General features: G+C 38.6%; 1 protein-coding gene across 1 annotated transcript in view; it reads left to right on the top strand.

Moving 5' to 3' along the window:
• LOC122810768 (adhesion G protein-coupled receptor E3-like) overlaps positions 1 to 23277 on the top strand; it is an 804089-nt gene that overhangs the window by 199192 nt on the left and 581620 nt on the right. The gene's annotated exons all lie outside the window — the stretch shown is intronic.

Below are 23277 nucleotides of genomic sequence, written 5' to 3'. Positions count from 1 at the left end.
CAGAGCACTGGCAGAGGCTGTTAAGGGTGGAAAACATTCAGAAGGTAGGATGGGCAGTGAATGGTTACAGACACAGGGTAGACAGCTAGAGACTGAGAGGGTTGGGCAAGGTTAGAGCAATGACAGAAAAAGGATGGATAATATCAGGAAAGTGATAGGAGGCAGCTTGCATGGTAGGCTGCTTAACTGTACCAGAGAGCAACATCCCCAAGCAGCCCGCAACTGTGTGGCCAGTGGCAGGGGCCTGATGTTCCTCTTGTATCCCAGCAATGGACATGCCCAGCCTTGACAGCAACTCTTCAAACCACTGCAGAATGCACCCCATGTTGTCAATGTGGATGTCCAGCTGTCAGAACACCTCAGCAGCCACCAAACGTTGCACCTGCTGGCATGTCACTACAGATCTTCACATCCTTTCTGAAATCCCAAAACAGATGACAATTCCAGACACACACATGCCCCCCACCCCAGCATAGGAGATCTGTCTGTCTGTCTCTCTCTCTCTCTCTCTCCTAAGAGGCAAATGCATAGGGTTTTATTGACCTAGCAGTAGCAGTAGCAGTAGCTGTAGCACCTAAGGACAACTGAGCAGAGTATTGTCATCTCACCTCATCTGTTACAGCTGGACCTATATATGGCGGAACAACATGGGAAAAAGATGATAAAACACACAGACAGCTTGAATAGTGTTGCAGTTGCACACAAAAAGGCTATCCAGTACCTATGCACCCCAGTGCCTAGAGACCCTCTTGCTTTCTACAGCAGCTGTCCATATTCAACTAATACTCTTTAGCAGCTGTAAAACAAAGGAAATGTTATTCGCCATCAGTGTACACACAACACATTATGCAATTAAATGTAAGTGTTGCATCTCCTGAATCTCCTCACTGCTGAAACAGGACACAGTGCTGTCATCTCAGATCATCATAGTGATGTGTGCATTGCTTCCCTTTGTGAGTGTTGTCTGCAGTATCAGACAACACCTGCACCTGATTGAACACGACATTATTCTAATGCCATCATACCAGCCTGTAGACGCCCTGTGGTTTTCTCTGCAGACAAGAACCATTGCCACTCAGTAGGCCATCTCAAGGAACAATGCAACAGACCCATGTATACTGTCACGCAGTAAGGAATTACATGCTATGCAGCCTAACACTGCACCACAGTACAGCACTACACAGGCTCATAGGGCTGGTAGATGTGCAGAGATTGCACATTCCTCATGCTAAACAGTACTTCATGGCTCACACAACTAGGTATGGATAGTGTAGTACACAGAGTGATCAGGCCACAAACAGCAGTCCTATGTGCTTTCATTAGCATTTTGTCATGCTAAGTGTCTTGTGTTAGTGTCATATAAATTGCTATTGCTATCATGCTCAAAACAACTCTGAATCATAGGAATGGAAAGTATTAGAAGAGCTGTGAAAGTCCAGTGGGTGTGGGATATTAAAGAAGGAAAGAGGGGGATCTGTGCTAGAACTGTAGTCATTTCATAGCAGCATGTCTGTGTTTCCTGTCAAGGGAAGGAAGAGTCAGTGTGCAGTTTAGTGTAACTTACACGTATGCAGAGTGGCACATGTAGGAGTGATCCACCACAAATAGCACACACAAGGGTGCTAACACAACTTGTAGTCATGTAAAGACATGTAGATACTGAGACACCCTGATGCCCACAGACAGATAAAGCAATTGTGTATGCCTGTGGGTAGATGCAATGGCCATAGGATACTGAGTGGAATATGGTAGTGCATATACTATGGGGGTCTTATGTGGTTGTATATAGGTACAAGGTGTCCTACCAAGTGAGGTACAGTTGAAGGAGGAAATGGACAGCCACACATTCAAGTTGTAGCTAACACCATACACGCACTAAATGATAGGATTTGTCTGCAGGTGTACAAAATAGAGTATGGCCACATGGGTGAGGCAACACCTGGAGAAGTTCCTAACCTAGACCCTGTACATGCATGGCATGCAACTATTAGCCAGTGATGCTGCTGCTGACCAGCATGTCAGGGATGAAATCAGCTAGGGCATTCTGTGAGATATGAATATAATGGCAGGCTAGAAAATGTCCTCTCAACAAGTATAAAGGTGGTTTACAGGTGTCCTTTCCCATGCAAAACAGAAGGTTTACAGCAACAAGGTTGACAGGACCACCACAGAAGTGGACAACTAGTACTGAAATAGCTGATGGACACTGAGGAATTTGTTGGTGTTCTTTATCATCCAGTAGGTCTGGGACCTCATAGCATATGGTGACTTGGAAAGCAGCAGGTTATTAGTGACTCTACTCTAGTATCACACTTACACACACGCACACACACACACACACACACACACACACACACACACACACACACACACACACACACACACACAGTGAAATGGATATGATTTTTGGTGACTTGCACCTCTGTCTTGTAGGAACGTCTGGTCTATGAGTGAAGAGCAACATCTGACCCAACAAGGCATGTCTTACAAAGTGTTGTATAGCAATTTTAAACATATGTCTCAGTATGAATGCTGCAGGGGATAATACATCCATAGGGCTTTGGACTCACACTAGTATATGTTTAATGCCTTCACATATTCCACTTGTGGAGGTGCCCAGAACAACAGGACAATAGAGGGCTGTCATCAGCAGGAATGCTGTGACTAACAATGATGGCATCCTACTGGTAACAATAGCCTGATGACACAGTGACATAATCTGCAACACTCGGGGGGAAGGAACATTCACACCCATGGATGTAGACACCACTGTGCAGTTTGCTGCTGAGTGTATAGCCTCAGTGGAACATGATGTATGACCCATAGCACAGTGTTCTAGAAAGGCTCTTTCTATGTCTTCACCCAATGCAGTCACTGATATGCACTTACTTTGCCATGGGTATACCCATCATAGGTGAGCGATACCAAAGATTCCTGTGTTTGAGTTCTGTACTGACTCAGATAGGCATATTGCAGTCAGAATTAACGAGACAATTTTCAGGTCAGTAATCCAGGTGTAAGCAGCTGCTATACACATCACTGTTTAGAGTGTAAGTTTGGTCTGTGGAATGCAGGAAAATTATTGCCACCTACACACTGACCTGTACTTTTGGCACAATGAGACAATGCTAGTACTGTGATCATTGCTGGAGAAAGTTATGCGCATCAGTGTTCCATGTGACATGTTATGACTACACTCCTATCCAGCTCTGCTGCTGAGGTGTTAATGGCTGTGGGGAAGGTCACAGCATGATGTGCATGCATATTGGTTATTCCCACATCACAGGAAACAGAGCTGTAGACACTGCATTGGTTTCACTTTCTGGTAGTTGGTCTGGCATCCATGGTCATGGATGAAGATATTTGTCAGCCTCTTGTCATGAGATACCTGTTGGGGGTGACCCTGTATAGTCATGTAGTTCAACCGCATCCTTGCTATGGGATACATGCAGCATATACATAGCTAGCTGGCACAGTGTATTTCACCAATGGGAAACCATGCCTAGACCAATATATTGCAATGCTAGCAAAGCAGTGACATCTGGTCTATAACTATGGGCCATAGCAATGGCAGCACAAAATATAGCACATGTTGTTACACTCTGGCTATGCTGGACACTGTATGACCTGGCAACACTGTACATCAGACATCAGACATCAACAAAACCACAGTGGATAGGGGTGGACAGAGCACAGACTGACACCATCGTTAGCACAAGCTTGGAGGGCAATAAATGGAGAATATGATGCTGGAAACTCAAGAGTCTCACAGAGTACCCAGCTACTGTATTCATCTCCCATGATCCTACCTCATACTTGCAGCCAACTGTTATTGTATCCCCCCTGCTTGTGCAAATATGATTTTAGTCTGTGTTCTGTCTACCCTAATGTGGTTTTGTTGATGCATGATGTGCAGTCTGGCCAGGCCATGCACTGTCAAGCATAGCTGGAGTGTAACAGCATGTGTCATATTATTCTGTGTTATCTATGCTATGGCCCATAGTTATAGACCAGATACTACTGCTTTGCTAGCATTGCAATGAATAGGGCCAGATGATGCTTCCGCTGCTGCTGTGCTTCTCCATTCTCTTTACCTGTATCTTCTTCCTGTCTCATTACTTCTGTTGCATCAGTTATGGATTTTCCTGGCATGGTGTTATTGGTCTTTTCTCTCTGTTTATGCCAAACCCTGTTGTGCATCATGGCACACACTGCAAATGTTTTGCTAAATATGTCTGGATTGTATTGCAGTGCAAGACTAGAGGTGTCTAGACAATGGAATCTACCATTCAATAGTCCAAAACTCTTTCCAAAATATTCTACTTTTTGTCACAACCAGTGTTGCAAGGCATCTCCTCTACTGTCTGGTTATTATGAATAGGGGTGTCATCATCCATTGCTCAAATAGATATCTGGCATCACCTGCAACAAAAATACATGCAACTGTATGTGACACTTGCACCCAGCATGCAAGCTTACCATATGCATGAGACATTCTATCTACTTGGTATGTGCATGCCTCCTGACAAAGTGACCCTGTTGGAAATACCCTTGCAATCGGTACGGACATGCGCTACATGTATAAATAAAGTGAACTGCCTGCGTGGTGCATGGACACATTTTAGATAGTGCTCTGGGCATTTCATACTACCTGGCAGTTCAGGGAGTGAAAGCTTGTGTGTGTGTGTGTGTGTGTGTGTGTGTGTGTGTGTGTGTGTGTGTGTGTGTGTGTGTGTGTGTGTGTGTGTGTGTGTGTGTGTGTGTTTGTGTGTGTGTGCAGATAGATAGATAGACAGACAGATAGATAGGTAGATAGTCATATAGTTAGCAAGATAGAGAGAAAGATATAGATATAGATGCATGTGTGTGTGTGTGTGTGTGTGTGTGTGTGTGTGTGTGTGTGTGTGTGTGTGTGTGTGTGTGTGTGTGTGTGTGTGTCCTTCTGGACCACTTAGAGGCCTCATTAGCAAAATTAGAGCTATCTATTGCAGGTAGGACCTCTGCAATATATTACAGAATGCTCACATTATGCTTGTTTCCTCTTCTGATTTCCTTGGGAAAAAGATATGGTTCTCCACATGCTACAGACAACATTTTTTAAGCATTCATTAGACAAAGTCCAGTAATATACCTAACATACCCCCTATAGGTTGCTGGAATAGCTTTGTTGTTAGGATGGTCAATTCTTCACAGTACATAGAGTTGATGGTCAGTTTTATGTATTCCATAGTATTGCAACAACAAGTATACCATGTATCCCCCTCAGTTCTGTTCAAAGGTGATACAGTTGGATTAGGTCACATAGTGTTCATATGTACCTACTAGGCTATTGATTTAAGAGTATCTTTAGAGGCCTTGCCATACATTCCCATTAAGCTTTTAGCCCTTATATTTTAAGTACGGATAACCCAGAGAAGAGTGGAACATTTACATTTTACCCTTATCTATGAGGGACAGGTATGCTAAAACAGGATGAATTGATGATTACCCATCCATTCATCCAGATTATATTTGAAAAGTGTAAGAGAAGTACTTTGCTTTATGTGGAGAGAAAGATGATTCCAAAGAAATGGTATTTCCTGTGATTCAGATCTATCTCTTCAACATGTTATTTTTGTTGCAAAAGAGATTTAGAGCTCTTGAATGAGTGTTTATATCCCCATTGGACTTACAAATCTGCAGCATATTTGACAGCATAGGATCTGCTGAACTTCCAAGATGGCTGCACATTGAGTAACAGCTTAATTTCAGTTTTCCCAGTGTTAAAAGAGAAACGCAGAAGACCAAGACAGTAAGCATATATTTTTGAGTAAATTTCAGTAACTGGCTAGTAAGTACACTGCCTGGATGCCAACAAAAAAGAAATGTAGAGAGCTTGAAAGAAAATCAGTCTCAAAAGTTGAGGGAAAAACACTGACAGGGAAGAATTCTGCAGCTGTTCAACAAAAAGCAGTGCAAGCTGCAGTTTTAGTACAAGCCATGATATAGAGGAAAAAATAAGTCAAATATACTCAGAACTGATTAAAATAAACAAAACACTGAAGGAGTATATCAACTCAAATAACAAAAGGCTGGAAAACTGGAAAAGGTTTTAAACAGATATTCAGATGAGGTGATAAAACTACAAAACTCAGAGGCTGAAATAAAGAAAAGGCTAGCTGAATATGAGACTGCTTAAGAAGAGATGTTTCAAAAAATAATAGAATTAGATGACAGGGCATTTAGGGAAAACATGAGATTTTCTGCTATACCAGATAAGCTGGAAGTAGTAGACTGTTTTAATTTTATGAAAGCACAAATAAGCAACTGGACTGGTATTCCACAACAGGAGTTGAAAAGGCACATCATGTGTATGCTCTAAACCTGGCTATGAGAAAGCAACTTAGACCTTTAATAGTAAAGATGCAATCTTACCAACAGAAAGAGTTATTTCTGACAAAACTGTGACAGAAGGACAATGTACTACAAGTGGAAGACAGTAGAGTGTTTGTGAAAAATGATTACTCAATGTACACCATCCAGAAAAGGAGTACATTTATTCCATTACTCAGGGAATGTTGAGAAGAAGGAAGGAGGTTCAAACTGCTATATCCATCTATTTTGAGGATATTCTTTCCTGATGGGACAAAATCATTTTATGATGCAGAACATGCTAAGGAGGAATTACAAAAGCCTGTCCAGCAAAATGTGAGTTACCAAGCAGAAGGAGATTCTTTTTCTTGTTCTTCTGATAATAAGGCCCACAGAGAGAATGTGCCAGTGAAACCTTTTTCCAATGTTTCAATGCAAAATATTTGAGAGACAGAAAAAAGCATAAGAGTTGACTAGAAGAACTGGGAGTGCATTGGAAGTGACGAAGAGACTGGATTTGACAGCTGGAGATCAACAGAAATAAAACCAGCAACTTGGAAATGGGCAAATAAATTTGGGATTGCAAAGGATTAATTATACTTGTGAAACATGATAGAACAAGGAAACCTGGAAATATTGGACTTTTTGACTTTGTTAAACTTGTAGAAGACTCTGAAGCATATGCCCTACTCCATGTCATGAATGTTTGGAAGAACATTTAAGGAGAGGTTAACAGGAAGAAAGGAGTTTAACTGAAAATAAAACAAAATTTTGTTCTTAACAGTAATAATTTTGTAATGCATGATATAATCTGCATGCTATATAAAGTAAAGCTTTCTCAGTTACTTTCAAGTGTAATGGAGATACTAAACATGTGCCCCTGTTTTTTTTCTCTTTCTTCTTTCTTTTTTTCTTTCATTCTTTCTTTATCCTTGTTCAGTTTTAAGAAATGTAGGCACTGCAATATAAAAAAATAAGAAAAGTCTGGTCAAAAGAGCATGATGCAAGAAATTTTTGTGTGCTTTTTCTCAGTCTTGCATAGTGAATGACTGGACTTGATCTTGTAACAGGTTTTAAGAGAAAGCAAAAAAATAAAAAAGAACATTAACAGAATAAAAAGTTTTCCCCTGGCAAATAAATGAATGCTTGTAGAAGCAGCTGTTTATCTGGTTCTAAAGCCTCCATGGAGCCAGTATGATAAAGAGCAATACAAACTGTATGCTTCTTTTAATGGCTAGGAGATAATGTTTTCTGAAAGCATTCACGTTTTTCCAATCTAGGAGATTAATAAAGATGAGACAAAACTAGGCAGTATTCAGTAGGAGCACAGGTTGTACCATGCATCGTAGCATGGATAACCTTCCTTTTAGGTTACTCCAACTCTATGAGTGTGACTGTCAGTCTAGGACAATTGTTCCTATTAGGAGGGTAAAACTTCAATATTTGAAGATGTACCTTGTTTTGGGTGTTAGTATTAATTAATAGGTTTTAGGGGGTATTGAGGTGTGTGTTTTTTAGGGGCTTTTAATAGAATAAAACATTTTGTAAGATTTGACATAGGCTCAAATGGATGACAAAAACAACTGCATAAAACATCAGCTTGGCAAACATTAGTGCATGCATGTAACACTAAAGATGGAACTGGACACAACAAAAAGTTGTTACACATAAATAGGTGGGAATAATAACTTTTTAACATAATGACACTTTCTATATTATCTTTAAATGTAAATGGTCTCACAGATCCATACAAAAAAGAAAGAGTAATGAACTAAATTTAAAAAATGCAGGGTGCAAATAGCTGTGCTACAGGAGAAACATTGGAAAGAACTGAGCATGTGAATTTGATAAAGAAAGGTTTTTCAGGATTGGCATTCAGCAGAATACCTGAGACAAAGGAAAAGAGGATTACTTATATTAATTGCAATAGGTTGTCCAGTACTGATAGAAGAGGATAAAAAAAGATAATGGTAGATTTGTAGCATAAGGGGCTACTAGCAACAGAGAAGTATTCCACTGGCATGTATTTATATTCCACCTAAAACTGCTATAATAGAGCTTAAAAATTCTGGGAGAAATATTCAGCTTTTAGCTGGGAATATTACTTATAGGTTGGGGTCTGAAATATGAGTTTCAGCAGTGAAGGTGTATCTGGGGTCCCAGAAGGGAAAATATAACAAAGGAGGTTCAATTTCTGAAGAAATTTGTGAAACTATTTAGCATAGAAGATGTGAATTCAGTAGTAGAAGTTCAGAGTGAATTTAAATACTATTTCCTAACATACAAAAATTGTGCTAGGCTAGACAGAACTTATATTTCACAGGAACATGTGCATTTAATTGAAAGTTTAGATACTCATACAATAGCTATTTCTGATAGATCACGTCAATAATACCTAAAATAAAATGCAGGGTAATGAATAAAAATGACACTGTTGTTTTCCCACTTATCTATTGAAAAGAGATGAATTGAAGGAATGGGTAGAAGAAATTATTCAGGAGTTGTTTGGAAAAGATAGAAATTTTGTATGAAAATAAAGATAGGGAGTGGGATAAAATTAAAGTGGAGTTTAAAAATAAGGTGTAAATAAAATAAAGACAGATATGTTTAAGAAGTAACAAGAATTATTTAGAGGGACTGACAAAGATCAAAGTACTGGAGAATAGGGGGAATCTGGCAGAACAAGAAGAGGAGCAGTTGTAGAATGCTAAACAGATAGTAAGGGATCACCTCAATAAAACACACAAATTTAGAAAGATTGTTGTTAAGCAACTGTTTTTTTATGAAAATCTGTATAAAGCAGATAAATATGGAAATCAAGAAAAGGAACAAATAGAAATGTTTATGGAAGAATGAAGTATGCCAAGGTCAGAGGTAGATGAGGCTCAATTACTTATAGGATAGAAGGAAATGAGATAAAAATGGTGATGTATAACCAATCTGCAGGAAAGCCTCCAGGAATAGCTGGTGTTCTTGTGCAAGTTTGGAAATTATGAGGGGAAAACTGATCAGGAAGGTTTTGTTTAACATTGTTTTAAGAGTAGTAAGACCCATCAGATCCAGTTTATTACAGGTGCATTTCAATCCTAAACCATGATTATAAAGTGTTCATGTCTATACTGGCTAAATGAATGGCAAAGCTGATGACAATATTGATAGATATGGATCAATTTGGTTTTGTGAAGAGTAGGCAAACATTTGCAAAATTAACAGAACAATGATGATCCAGAAGGAAGCTAAATGTACCACTGTTGTTAGTGGGTCTTGATGTAGAGAAAGCATTTGACAGAGTAAGCTGGAGTATATGAGCAGGGCAATGGAAGCATTTGCATTCCTGATAAAAGTATAAGGTTGATTAGGAGGATACATGAGGGATTGGAGGCAAGAATTAAAGTGGTTGGGTTCCTCTCTGATAATTCCTGTTTGAGCAGAGGAACCAGGCAGGGGTGTCCTTTTTCTCCTTTGTTATTTGCATTATATTTAAAACCATTGGCAAAGAAAACAAGGGACTCAGAAATTCAAGGATATAGTTGGTATGGTAGTCAAGAAAAGCTGGCTCGGTTTGCAGATGATACTATTTTTATCTGATAAAACCAGAAAAGGACATTTCAGTGTTGTAGAACATTTTGTGACAGTTTCAAGTCTTTTCAGAATACAAAATTAATGAAGCTAAAACAAAGGCAAGAGCTGTAAATTATGTACCCACACACATAGATTGGTTCAGCAATGTTAATAAAAAAAAAAGTGGGAAGTTTTTCAAAAGATTTCATTTTTTTACCTTTTTCTAAAAAAATTTGAAATTTCAAAATTTAGATGTTACTTTCAAAATAATGAATCGTTGCCTGACCATATTTAAGATACTGGATGGTTGAATAACAAAAATGATTTTCGATGAATGTTCCAACTCAACATCCAGAAAATGAAGATGATGGGACATGGTTGTTAAACGAAAAATTCTCAGCTGAAGCCAAACAAGATGTCATCCAGATTCATCATGTATACCCTGATATCCACAGGCAATTTTGCCCCACTCAACCACCAGACCAGAAAATCGAGCATAAGCGGTGAGCCCATGCCCCCGATTTGTTGGGTTTCTGAACGCGATGCGTGTTCCAAAGATCATCTCATCATGCATAACAGTCTCGTCCAATTCATCCCCGAGCCGTTAGGCATCCGTCTCTCAGGTTAACAGGAAAGAACCAACGCCCATGGTCGGCCACAGTATGCCTGCCAACGGTCAGATGTTACTTTGCAGTGCCCAGTCTCTCGCACCAGACGGCGCTGAGCTGGTGTATCAATCCATTTCGTTCAACTTGCCTTTATTCGACCGAATGATGTTCAGCGCGGCTTCACCGATTTCAGGTCTCATCCCCGTTTTGGCAAGTATCATTTTTCAGGCAGGTAAAACCGCTGGTGTAATCTCGTTATCAATGATATCTTCACAATGGTTTTATGATACCATACGGATTCAACAGAAACCGGTTGTCTCGCTCGATGTCACAAACCTGGGAGACATTTGTTGAAAGTGATCCCTCCACTTTCGTCCGCTCATCCGACTTCTGTTTACCGACATTTAGTTTCACATCAACTCCATCGTAGATTGAGAGCCAGTTCGATGATTTTAATGTCTCTATGCATCTATGAACTGAAAGTCAGACCGGCAGGAGTAACGCATCTCTTTCAAGATACTTGTTCACTAACCAAACGTAACCTGCGATAGCGATTAAAGCATTGTGGTCAATCTCGGTCTGTTCGACGCTTCGTCCGACCAGATCGTTGCGACAGTAGATACCATACCTCATATCATTGATGAAACGAACACGCCTCCCACGTCAGCGGCCAGGAACATCATCCGGCCGCAGAGCGAGAAGGCCCCTTCTGCACCGCAGCACACCATCCAGATTCACCGCAGCCCAAAGGCCCAGAATGGCCCCACCAACACCGACATTGCCTGAACAAACCGTACGATTGCCCGCCCGTCCCGCCAGGTCTGTCCTCGAAAAATCCTCAAGAAATCCGACGGATCTATTCTGGGATCTGCTCACGCCGAGCCTGTCCCCGCGAGTCAATGCAGTCCTGGCTGGTGGCATCCCCGCACTTCCTCCACAACACTTAGCTTCACTGTCATCCGCGCAACCGCCTGTACCCTCCATGAATCAGGTCAATAGTGATACCACACATATTGTTAACCATAAATTACATCTTCCTGTGATGTTTGCAGCATCAGACAATGAGTGGCCTGTGCCACCACACAGCCACCACCAATGGAGCCAGGAACGAGCGCCTTAGGGACAACTTTTTTCTCTAAACAACTGTTCAAATAATCCACATCCATTTTACAATTCCTATAAGCAAGTAATTTTTCAAATTCGGATATCATATCCTTGATAGAACTACAACCATTTGCTTTGTTACTAATATTATATGGAGCTTCATTTCGTATATCAAAGTCATTGTTTTTATCATTGAAAAACCGCTTCAATGATAAAAACAATGACTTTGATATACGAAATGAAGCTCCATATAATATTAGTAACAAAGCAAATGGTTGTAGTTCTATCAAGGATATGATATCCGAATTTGGGAAAAAATTACTTGCTTATAGGAATTGTAAAATGGATGTGGATTATTTGAACAGTTGTTTAGAGAAAAAAGTTGTCCCTAAAGGCATACGTTTTTTTAAGCTCCCATTGGGGATAATTTACAACAATGATGTGATACGTGAATTTAATGAGCTTTTTGATAGTTTTGGGTACTCATTTATGCAATTACTTACTAAACATCACAAGGAGAAGTGTAATTTGCTAGTTGTACAACTTGAAAATATGTATGAGAGTATCACTGGTGATGTTGATTTTGATTCATGGAGGGAATTTTTTAAAAAACAGTTTGCACTGGTTGATGGTAAAGCTAAGAATATTTATGAGAGGAAGTGTAAAAAGTTAACCAGGGATGTAAATTTATATACCACCAATAGGGTTTACATTTGGCCTAAAAACAAGGACAAGTCGAGCTACAATGAGCAAGATCAGAATAGATCAAATCCCAGATTTCACCCTAGGGATTTTCAGAGGGACAGACTTCCCACCTACAAGTATCCGGACAGGCAGAACAATCAATACAGGAGGTAGCTTTGGTATTTCAAACCAATGTCAGTGTTAAGGATGAGGGAGCCATTTCTGACCTTTCGGATGCATTGAATCCTTCTAACAGTGGGAGTGGAATGATAGCAAACACCACGGGGGACACTGTAGTCAACTTACAAGGGCCTTCTTGTATTTTCAACTCCTACGACGGATTCAGTGTTTACAACTACACTGACATGGAGGTAAATGTTCATTTCATCAATGTTATGTGTAAGGGTATGAAATTTATCCCTACTGTTCACAGCAATCTAGTGGACAACATTAAACAGGTCAAGTTATTTTGTCGCAACTTAAATCTAGCTCTTGCGTTCAACGACCAGGACCCACAGCTGGACAAGAAAGTAGACAAGTCGCTTAAGAAGAAAAGTGCATTTATACCTGCCAGTCACCCCAGTATTGTCAATTTTGAAAAACTGGTTTGTAAGGATTTGTATAGATTGCATAGGGACATTAGAAATCATCAGGCTTTATACAATGACTTTCAGACAAATCTTACGTGGGTTGAGAGAAAGTGCTTAGAGCAAATGTCAATGAACCAGGAAGTCCGGATTATGAAACCGGACAAGGGTGGAGGGATTGTCCTTTTTCCAACTCAAGTGTATGTCTCTAGGATTTATGATATTCTACATCAGACAGAGACTTATGAGACGGTTTCTCTTAATCAGATCAACATAGGGCATCATCGAATCGATTTAGCTATAGAGGAATATCTCATTGATAGCAGGATTACCAACGAGACATACACATACCTGAAAAATGATCATCCAGTACTTGCCAAAATAGTGGGGATTCCCAAGATCCACAAATCAGTGGAAAATCCGCCTTTTAGACCTATCATTTCAGGGTCCAGATCGAAAACATTTAAGTTGGGCAAATGGATTGACCACCAGCTCAAGCACATGTATGCAGTTATCCCTCAAATTTTGAAGGATTCATGGAGCTTTCTAGGGAAGTTAACATCTGACCATTGGCAAACCAACCTTACCCTTGTGACCATAGACGTCGTGGACCTTTTTTCCTGTATTCCCAACAACCTAGGATTGGATTACTTTTCTAACAGCTTACGTAAATATTCAGGGATTAGTTGGGACAGGATTTGTTTGTTATGTGACATGATGGGATTGGTCTTGGAACATAATTACATCACGTTCCAAGGGGAATTTTTCAAACAAATCAAGGGGGTAGCCATGGGCTCCTCATGTGCTCCGATTTTTGCTAATCTGGTGATGGTTGAGTGGGAGGAGGAGATATTATTCAAGAGCCCTTACTATGCGGATATCAAATTTTATGGTAGATATCTGGATGACATCTTTATTTTGTGGCAAGCTTCAGCTGAGAAATTGGATGAATTTATGTCCTTTTTAAACAACTCATCGGTATTTTTAAAATTCACCCATAACATCAGTGATACCCACATTTCTTATCTGGATGTTGTTATTGGTTTGGGCCCCATTGGATTTACATCTCAGCTTTACCGAAAACCCACATTTTCTAACGATTATTTGTATTATTCAAGCAACCATCCCCCACATATCTTTAAAATATAGTCAAGGGACAATGCATCCGAGCTGCGAGGATGTCATCTACTGAAAGTATTATGAGATCTGAAATTGCCAACATCAAAAATTTGTTTTTGAACAGAGGCTATCCAGTCTATCTGGTGAGAAATATTATTGAATATGTGCAAAGAGAGTGGGGGAAGAAATACCCCCCTTTGCTAGGAAATTACACTGCGGCTTTAGAAAAAGAAGTGAAGGATGAACATACCTTTGGGAGAGTATGACAACTATACCCCACATACGCATTTTATTTTGGATATACTTAGGGAACATTGGGATATCATTCTAGCTTCCAAGCTTGAACATATAGTGGGGTCCACGCCCAGAGTTGTATACAAGACAGGAGCCAATTTAAAGAGTATTTTGGAAAATAACAATAAGAAAGGTGACAAAAAAGACAACTTTAGGGGTACTACCAAGTGCGGTACTTGCAAACAGTGTAGGCATATTAATGAGGCCAAGCATATCTGTTTAAGGGATACTAACAACACATTCATTAAATTTAGGACAGGAAATTGCAACACCACCAAAGTGGTTTATCTGGCCACGTGTATGATATGTACTGCATATTATGTGGGCAAAACGGAAAGGAATCTTAAGAAACGTATTTACGAACATTACTATCGTATTCAGAAACAAGATAGTAAGAACGCCTTATTTCGGCATATGCTTGAATTTGGCGAGGAACATACTTTCCGTTTTGCCATTATAGATCATTTGCAAAACTCTGTTTTTGGTGGCAACTGGAAAGTGCAGTTATCAGCATTAGAGAGCAAGTGGCAGATTTTGTTGGATGCCACTAGGGCACCTGGACTTAACGAGTCTATCAGTATAAAACCATTTTTAATATTGTCCCAGTAAAGTCGTAGGCACATTTTATATATGATATTGTATGAGGTGTGTTTAGTTCTTCACCATTTTATTACACAAGGGTTAATTAGTAATTATAACTAGAACTATCATTATTATTAACAGTATTATACACAAATTTATCTTTATCATATATTTATATACAATTTAATGTAATATATATATATATATATATATTTTTTATATATTTTTTATGATTTTTATAAGATTTATATGTATTACAAATGACAAAGTTTGATATATATATCTAGGAGGTATGTGTTGTCTAGTATGGATTAGTGAGTTCAATCATTTTATTTTACGTTTTTGTGAATATTTGTGCATTATACCTTTAAAAGTTTTGGCGCCTTTTTGAACTATTTCTGCTATTTAAATCAGTTCAACATTCTGTTCTATGGTTCTGATGAAGACTAGTTTATCTAGTTGAAAGCGCTAAACTCTGGTTGGAATAAACAGTTTTTTACTTCTCCTGTGTACGAGTTCTGCTGGCTATCCTTGGTCATTTCATCTTATAAGTTGCTGTTCGTTTTGAATTAACTTTTTAACATAATGACACTTTCTATATTATCTTTAAATGTAAATGGTCTCACAGATCCATACAAAAAAGAAAGAGTAATGAACTAAATTTAAAAAATGCAGAGTGCAAATAGCTGTGCTACAGGAGAAACATTGGAAAGAACTGAGCATGTGAATTTGATAAAGAAAGGTTTTTCAGGATTGGCATTCAGCAGAATACCTGAGACAAAGGAAAAGAGGATTACTTATATTAATTGCAATAGGTTGTCCAGTACTGATAGAAGAGGATAAAAAAAGATAATGGTAGATTTGTAGCATAAGGGGCTACTAGCAACAGAGGAGTATTCCACTGGCATGTATTTATATTCCACCTAAAACTGCTATAATAGAGCTTAAAAATTCTGGGAGAAATATTCAGCTTTCAGCTGGGAATATTACTTATAGGTTGGGGTCTGAAATATGATTTTCAGCAGTGAAGGTGTATCTGGGGTCCCAGAAGGGAAAATATAACAAAGGAGGTTCAATTTCTGAAGAAATTTGTGAAACTATTTAGCATAGAAGATGTGAATTCAGTAGTAGAAGTTCAGAGTGAATTTAAATACTATTTCCTAACATACAAAAATTGTGCTAGGCTAGACAGAACTTATATTTCACAGGAACATGTGCATTTAATTGAAAGTTTAGATACTCATACAATAGCTATTTCTGATAGATCACATCAATAATACCTAAAATAAAATGCAGGGTAATGAATAAAAATGACACTGTTGTTTTCCCACTTATCTATTGAAAAGAGATGAATTGAAGGAATGGGTAGTAGAAATTATTCAGGAGTTGTTTGGAAAAGATAAAAATTTCGTATGAAAATAAAGATAGGGAGTGGGATAAAATTAAAGTGGAGTTTAAAAATAAGGTGTAAATAAAATAAAGACAGATATGTTTAAGAAGTAACAAGAATTATTTAGAGGGACTGACAAAGAGCAAAGTACTGGAGAATATGGGGAATCTGGCAGAACAAGAAGAGGAGCAGTTGTAGAATGCTAAACAGATAGTAAGGGATCACCTCAATAAAACACACAAATTTAGAAAGATTGTTGTTAAGCAACTGTTTTTTTATGAAAATCTGTATAAAGCAGATAAATATGGAAATCAAGAAAATGAAAAAATAGAAATGTTTATGGAAGAATGAAGTATGCCAAGGTCAGAGGTAGATGAGGCTCAATTGCTTACAGGATAGAAGGAAATGAGATAAAAATGGTGATGTATAACCAATCTACAGGAAAGCCTCCAGGAATAGATGGCATTCTTGTGCAAGTTTGTAACTTATGAGGGGGAAAACTGATCAGGAAGGTTTTGTTTAACATTGTTTTAAGAGTAGTAAGACCCATCAGATCCAGTTTATTACAGGTGCATTTCAATCCTAAACCATGATTATAAAGTGTCCATGTCTATACTGGCTAAATAAATGGCAAAGCTGATGACAAAATTAATAGATATGGATCAATTTGGTTTTGTGAAGAGTAGGCAAACATTTGCAAAATTAACAGAACAATGATGATCCAGAAGGAAGCTAAATGTACCACTGTTGTTAGTGGGTCTTGATGTAGAGAAAGCATTTGACAGAGTAAGCTGGAGTATATGAGCAGGGCAATGGAAGCATTTGCATTCCTGATAAAATTATAAGGTTGATTAGGAGGATACATGAGGGATTGGAGGCAAGAATTAAAGTGGTTTGGTTCCTCTCTGATAATTCCTGTTTGAGCAGAGGAACCAGGCAGGGGTGTCCTTTTTCTCCTTTGTTATTTGCATTATATTTAAAACCATTGGCAAAGAAAATAAGGGACTCAGAAATTCAAGGATATAGTTGGTATGGTAGTCAAGAAAAGCTGGCTCGGTTTGCAGATGATACTATTTTTATCTGATAAAACCAGAAAAGGACATTTCAGTGTTGTAGAACATTTTGTGACAGTTTCAAGTCTTTTCAGAATACAAAATTAATGAAGCTAAAACAAAGGCAAGAGCTGTAAATTATGTACCCACACACATAGATTGGTTCAGCAATGTCCATATTTATGGGGACATGATAAAACAAAGTGCTTAGGAGTCTGAATTAAAAAGAATTCTGGTGTGGCAGCTAAAGATATTTGGGAAGAGACTAAACAAAAGATAATGCAAAAACTGAGAAATTGGAAGTTTTGTTTTACGGATATGGGTAGCAAGATACAAGAAGTTAAAATGTTTTTAGTCCCCTTAATTTATGTTGACCACATGAGCAGTTGTGGATAACAATAAAGAGCTGAAGGGTTTTATCTGTAAAGGGAAGATGGCAAGAGTTAAGGGGATAAACTGATTCTTCCACAAGAACAAGGCAGTTTGGAATTACCCGATTTGAAGGGGAGTTTCAGAGCTACACAGTTAAGGCTGCTATATATAGCACAAGCAGAAAAAATGGGAATTGTGGGAACAATATATGCAGAGGAGGAACAAGGTTTAAAAGAAGGCAGGATTTGAATGTGAGCTATGTAATGTTTTACTGACAGACTGACCGAAATTGGATACATTATAAGTGATGTATAATGTTTGCAAGTAAAAGTATGTCAGTATGGTTTGTTTTCATTTATATAAATGTATGATTGCCTGTGTTATAAGTGATAATTTAATAAACATGTTTTCTTTAAAAAAAAACACAAGGTCTGCTGAAGGTCAGTATGTGATGCACAGATTACCTCTCAGTAGCTTGTATGACACTAAGAAAAGAGACAAAGCACTGAGATGGACTACATAGTTTTTAAGATTTAGGCCCATGATTTTCTTAGTAATGCCCTTGGGAGCATTCAGGTTGTACCAAATGTTTGAACAGGTACATATCAAAGGGAACATTATACCCAATGATCGACCTAAATATTGCAAAATACAGTGGAATGATCACACCCCTAGACCTGGACACCATAACTTCAAAATTATGCTATGCAATGAAAAAGCACACAGGACAGTTCATTGGCTGCATAGGTTCTGGGATCCCTAATTTCTGAATCAGTATTTAGGGGTGTTTCCCTTTCAACTCTGATTCCATTGATTATTTTCTACTCTTTGAGGTGCCAGTATGTCAGTGCTACCTAAAGTGCCTCTAGTGGTATGGGCAACCATTACCACAACATCACCATCATTGGCTCTGACAGGGGCTACCAATACAGGCTACTGAGCCAGTGCTGTTGTATGCATAACATGACTTCTGTCATGTATTCCATTAACGTCAATATTCATCCTAGGCAAGCAAGGTTATCAAACTTCACCATCTTATGCATTTCTAAATCACTTTGTCATGTTAGTCTCTTTCAATGGAGTTTCTTATTTACATGCCATTACACAATCAATTGTATGTCCTGCTTATTGAGCGGTTTCAAGCACTGTTTTCACACAGTGTCTTTGAACCATGTTCAACCTGCATGTAACACTACCAGCTGTGCTGTGCATTAAGTACAGAAACCAGAACTTGTGGACAATGCAGTGTGCTGTGAAATAATAGTACATACAATAGAATTATAAAAAAATGCAAATGTCTGCTGGAGAAATCGTAAGCATTCTGGGAGCAAAAGAAAACAAAGGCATGGATAGTCAGTGACAGTCATTTATTTTATAGCAGTGGTAACTACTGGCAGATATGAATTAAGCAATACTGGAAATAAAATGTATCAGTAGGCATAACACATCAATAAAAGAAATGACAGCATGGCTATGAAGAAAGACATTTTCCATTTTAGATAATGGTTCAGAATTTAGTAAGGAAATTTTCTGAGATGGAATTATATATGGTTATAACACATATGAATTTTTCTTGCAGCTGTTTCTTTAATTTTTGTTTTTACTTATACTTGGTAAAAAGGTATTAACACAGAGATCTCAATGACTTATTCTTAAAGCTAACCCTGGGAACACATGTAAGCAAAACATAAAAGGCAACACGAATATTTATAAAATATACTCTATTAAGTGTGACATTAATTAATTACCTGCTTGAACAAAGGAAGACATTACATAATGGCAGTATATCCCATCCCACAGTATGTGTGTCGTGTGTGATTCACAAAGTGTATATCATTGTTTCTTGTGACACACATTGTGCCGTGGTATACAGGAAAGTGGAACACTGAACCGCTAAACTATGTCACTGAAATCTGCATGGCTGTTCAGCACTGCTCTACATTAACAAGCCATTGTTCTATCAGTTGTTTAGAGGTATTGATATATACACAATGGTTTGCACTAGATTAACATGCCCCCTCTTGCTCTCATTGTCACCCACAGACTGAGCACGGGATATTTCAGATAGTTATATTGTTTACAGTCATTTATTCATTGCATTTCAGTTGATTAATGACTGTGCATGAGGTATAGTATGGCTGTGCCACTGCGTGGGTGTGAATGGCATGTGCATGAGGTAGATGATTGTGCCACTACATGGATGTGAATGGCATGTGAATGAGGTATAGGGCTATGCCACTGCATGGGTGTGAATGGCATGTGAATGAGGTATCGGGTTATGCCACTGCATGGATGTGAATGGCATGTGAATGAGGTATCGGGTTATGCCACTGCATGGATGTGAATGGCATGTGAATGAGGTATAGGGCTATGCCACTGCATGGATGTGAATGGCATGTGTATAAGGTATAGGGCTGTGCCACTGCATGGATGTGAATGGCATGTGCATGAGATATAGGGCTGTGCCACTGCATGGATGTGAATGGCATATGCATGAGGTATAGGGCTGTGCCACTGCATGGATGTGAATGGCATGCGCATGAGGTATAGGGCTGTGCCCCTGCATATATGTGAATGGCATGTGAAAGAGGTATAGGGCTGTGCCACTGCATGGCTGTGAATGTCATGTGCAATTTGAACATACATTTTTATTTAGTCTCTCTGCAAAGATATGTGGGCCACTCAAAATGCCACCTCCTGATTGACTTATTTATTTGTTTGTATGGTTATTTATTTACATTGCAGGTTAGCATTATACAGGCTTGCTTCCAGGGTTTTACTTTTATGTGTCACCTTCTCAAAGGTAACAAATAAATAAAAATGCATTCCTTAAATCCCAGCAGTGGGCTGCTGCCCCACACGTAATTAGTTTCTGCTTCACCTGGAATTAATTTCCCTGTGTCATGCCTAACTGCAGATACATGCTCCAGCTTCCCTACAGCTCTAAAATGGACCAACTGTGTGCAACTAAAGACTAATAGAATGAGTGAAGGTGCCAAAACTCCATTGTGGTAGCAGGGTACAATAGCAGTGAGTATACTTTGCAATGGGACACTAACAATTGCTTAGTACTATCGAAAGCAGTTGAGAAACAGGTTCATTTGCATGCCTTGGTCACTATTCTGGTATTGCACTTGTATCTGTACAACATTAATTCCCTGTGGTCTCCTGCTGACATAAGCAATTTGCTAAATTGCAAACTGCAATTAGTCAAACAATGTCAAAGGCAGGTATATGGACTTCTGCAGTACACTGGCAGCAGAGTTAAACCATAGCAGTATGGCTGACCTCTGCTGCACATTGCAGTGTCATGTTAAATCATCCAATTTTAATGGTAGATGCCTGTATCTGTATGTGTATATGAATATACACACATATGCGTAATTGCATGTCTCCAACCACACTTTCATTAATAAGCTGTGGAAATGGCAGTTTATGTGCAACTTGATTTCTGTCTTAAGGGATACAAACTTTATAATCCTTTTTACTTTGGCCTTTGGACTCATCACTGAGACAGCACCTACTAACGTATTTTGTGACATTCTCTTGGCCTTAGATTATTGGTTTGATTTGGTCTTGCTTCTGCTTGGTTTCACAGCAGCTTCTGGCATGGCAGATCATGGTGTCCATCTGAAATGTGTGTAATTTCCTAAAGCTAAGCACAGCCAAATGGTTATCATGGCATTGCATGCCACTCTCAGGAACTCATATCTCCTGCCAATAACCCTTATAGTATGGGGTGATAAGGCCATGATCTTAAAGTTATCATTGATGATAGGCTAGTATTCAAGAACTAAGTGGTGTCTGTCATAAAGTCTGCTTGCTTCCATTTAAGAAATATTTCCAAGATAAAGTATCTGTTTCAACTTGAAGACAACTTGAAGACATGGCTGGTATCATCTTGTCTGTACTTTTAAACTAGCTATACATAGAGCTTCTGGTTTTTGAACTTTGATTGCCTGCAGATAGTGCTAAACTTGACTGTCCTGTTACAACAGATACCTTATCTTGCCATTATATTGCACCAGTTCATCTCAGCCTGTGTGCTTGGTCCTCTCTCACCTATGAGGTTTTTCTAAATTTCCTTGCACTACCTGACATGGGTCCTGCCTATCTGCTAGAGCTGCAGATGTCATTGAATTCCATCTGTACCCTCTGCTGTGATAGAGTGTGCTCATAGCTGGTATTGCCTGAATCATCTGGGATTGCTTCTTTTGCCTATCAGGCGTGTCCCCTTTCAGAGCTACTGCATAGTTGGCTCTGGTGGGCTCCCAGCACATGCTGCTCTTCTGAGGCCCCTCAAGACCCATCTGTGTTAACCATCATTTTAAATAATAAAGTTTGACCTCAATAATGCTTGTTTGTTTCTAATGTTTTCATTGTCATATTTTATGTTTTTACACATATATGTACCAGCTTTTAAGTAGTATAATAAATTTAAACTTGAATTCAATTATTTCAATAGAAAGTCACTGTTCAGTAGACCATGGCTAATTTGGGATGTTGGTCACTCTGTTGTATTCTACTGAGTAAATGCTGCAACTTCTAATTTGTGTAGATTACTGTATAATGATATATACAAATACTTAGAATGTGTTATATGAATGGATAGTAGGAATGACGATTGAGCAGGTCACTTTTCACTGAACTACAGTACTTGCAAAAATCAAAAGTGAAAGCTTTGATGTATTACCATGAATTTTTATTTTTAAGCAATCAAAAGTGAAAGCTTTGATTGTTCTCTTCTCTTGAGGTCCCTTAGTTCTCTGAGTCAAAGGTGTGCGATTTGACCTTCTTTTTCAATTTTCTAAGAAGCCTATACCTACTTCACTCTAGCTGTCATTTGGTGTTCTTAACTGTTGTAGGCACTTCATCTCACCAATAGTCTACTGATAAGCATCTTTAGTCCTCAACATCTTTTCTTTACCCTTTATGTAACTGATATTTGATGTGCATTTGTCGACACCACACTACTGTGTACAAATTAAACTAATGTCCTAAACTGACACTCAACTGTAATCCAGCACACAGATATTCTCCCAGAAGTAGTTTATTTTATCGGTCTATTCAATAAACACCAACTGTATGTAAGAATAACACTTTTGTCAAAGCATTTACTCCATTACCCAAGCTGATTTAAAAACACTTTTTTCTTCTAGACTTGGACATTTTAGATCAATTATAACCAGGGCATCATTCCCACTCCTAATCCTATAATGGTAATTAACCCTTCACAAACTATCCTTTACCAAACCTCACCAGGACATTCCTTCAGTCCTCCTCCCCCAAATTAATGCACAGAGCATAAAGAGAAATTAGATTATACTGAAGCTTGGCTCATCTAAAATAAAACACAATATTCTAAGAGTAAGTGAAACCCTGTTCAGTTTTCTGTTCAACATTACTACAGAATAACTGTGCCTTCCCAGATAATAAATAAAAGAAAACATTATGATGTCCCATGTTTTCTGAATGGTTATAGTAGATTATGTATGTATATAGTAGATTATGTTGGTATATATTTCTCTGAAGTACAGGCTAACACAGAAGGTCTCTGGCTAACGAAGTTCCAG

This window comes from Protopterus annectens, chromosome 9.part0 (assembly GCF_019279795.1).
Source record: "Protopterus annectens isolate FY-2018-M chromosome 9.part0, PAN1.0, whole genome shotgun sequence".
NCBI classification, from domain to species: Eukaryota; Metazoa; Chordata; order Ceratodontiformes; family Protopteridae; genus Protopterus; species Protopterus annectens.
Note: the sequence above shows the minus strand (reverse complement) of the source record. Positions and strands in the feature narration are given on the sequence as shown.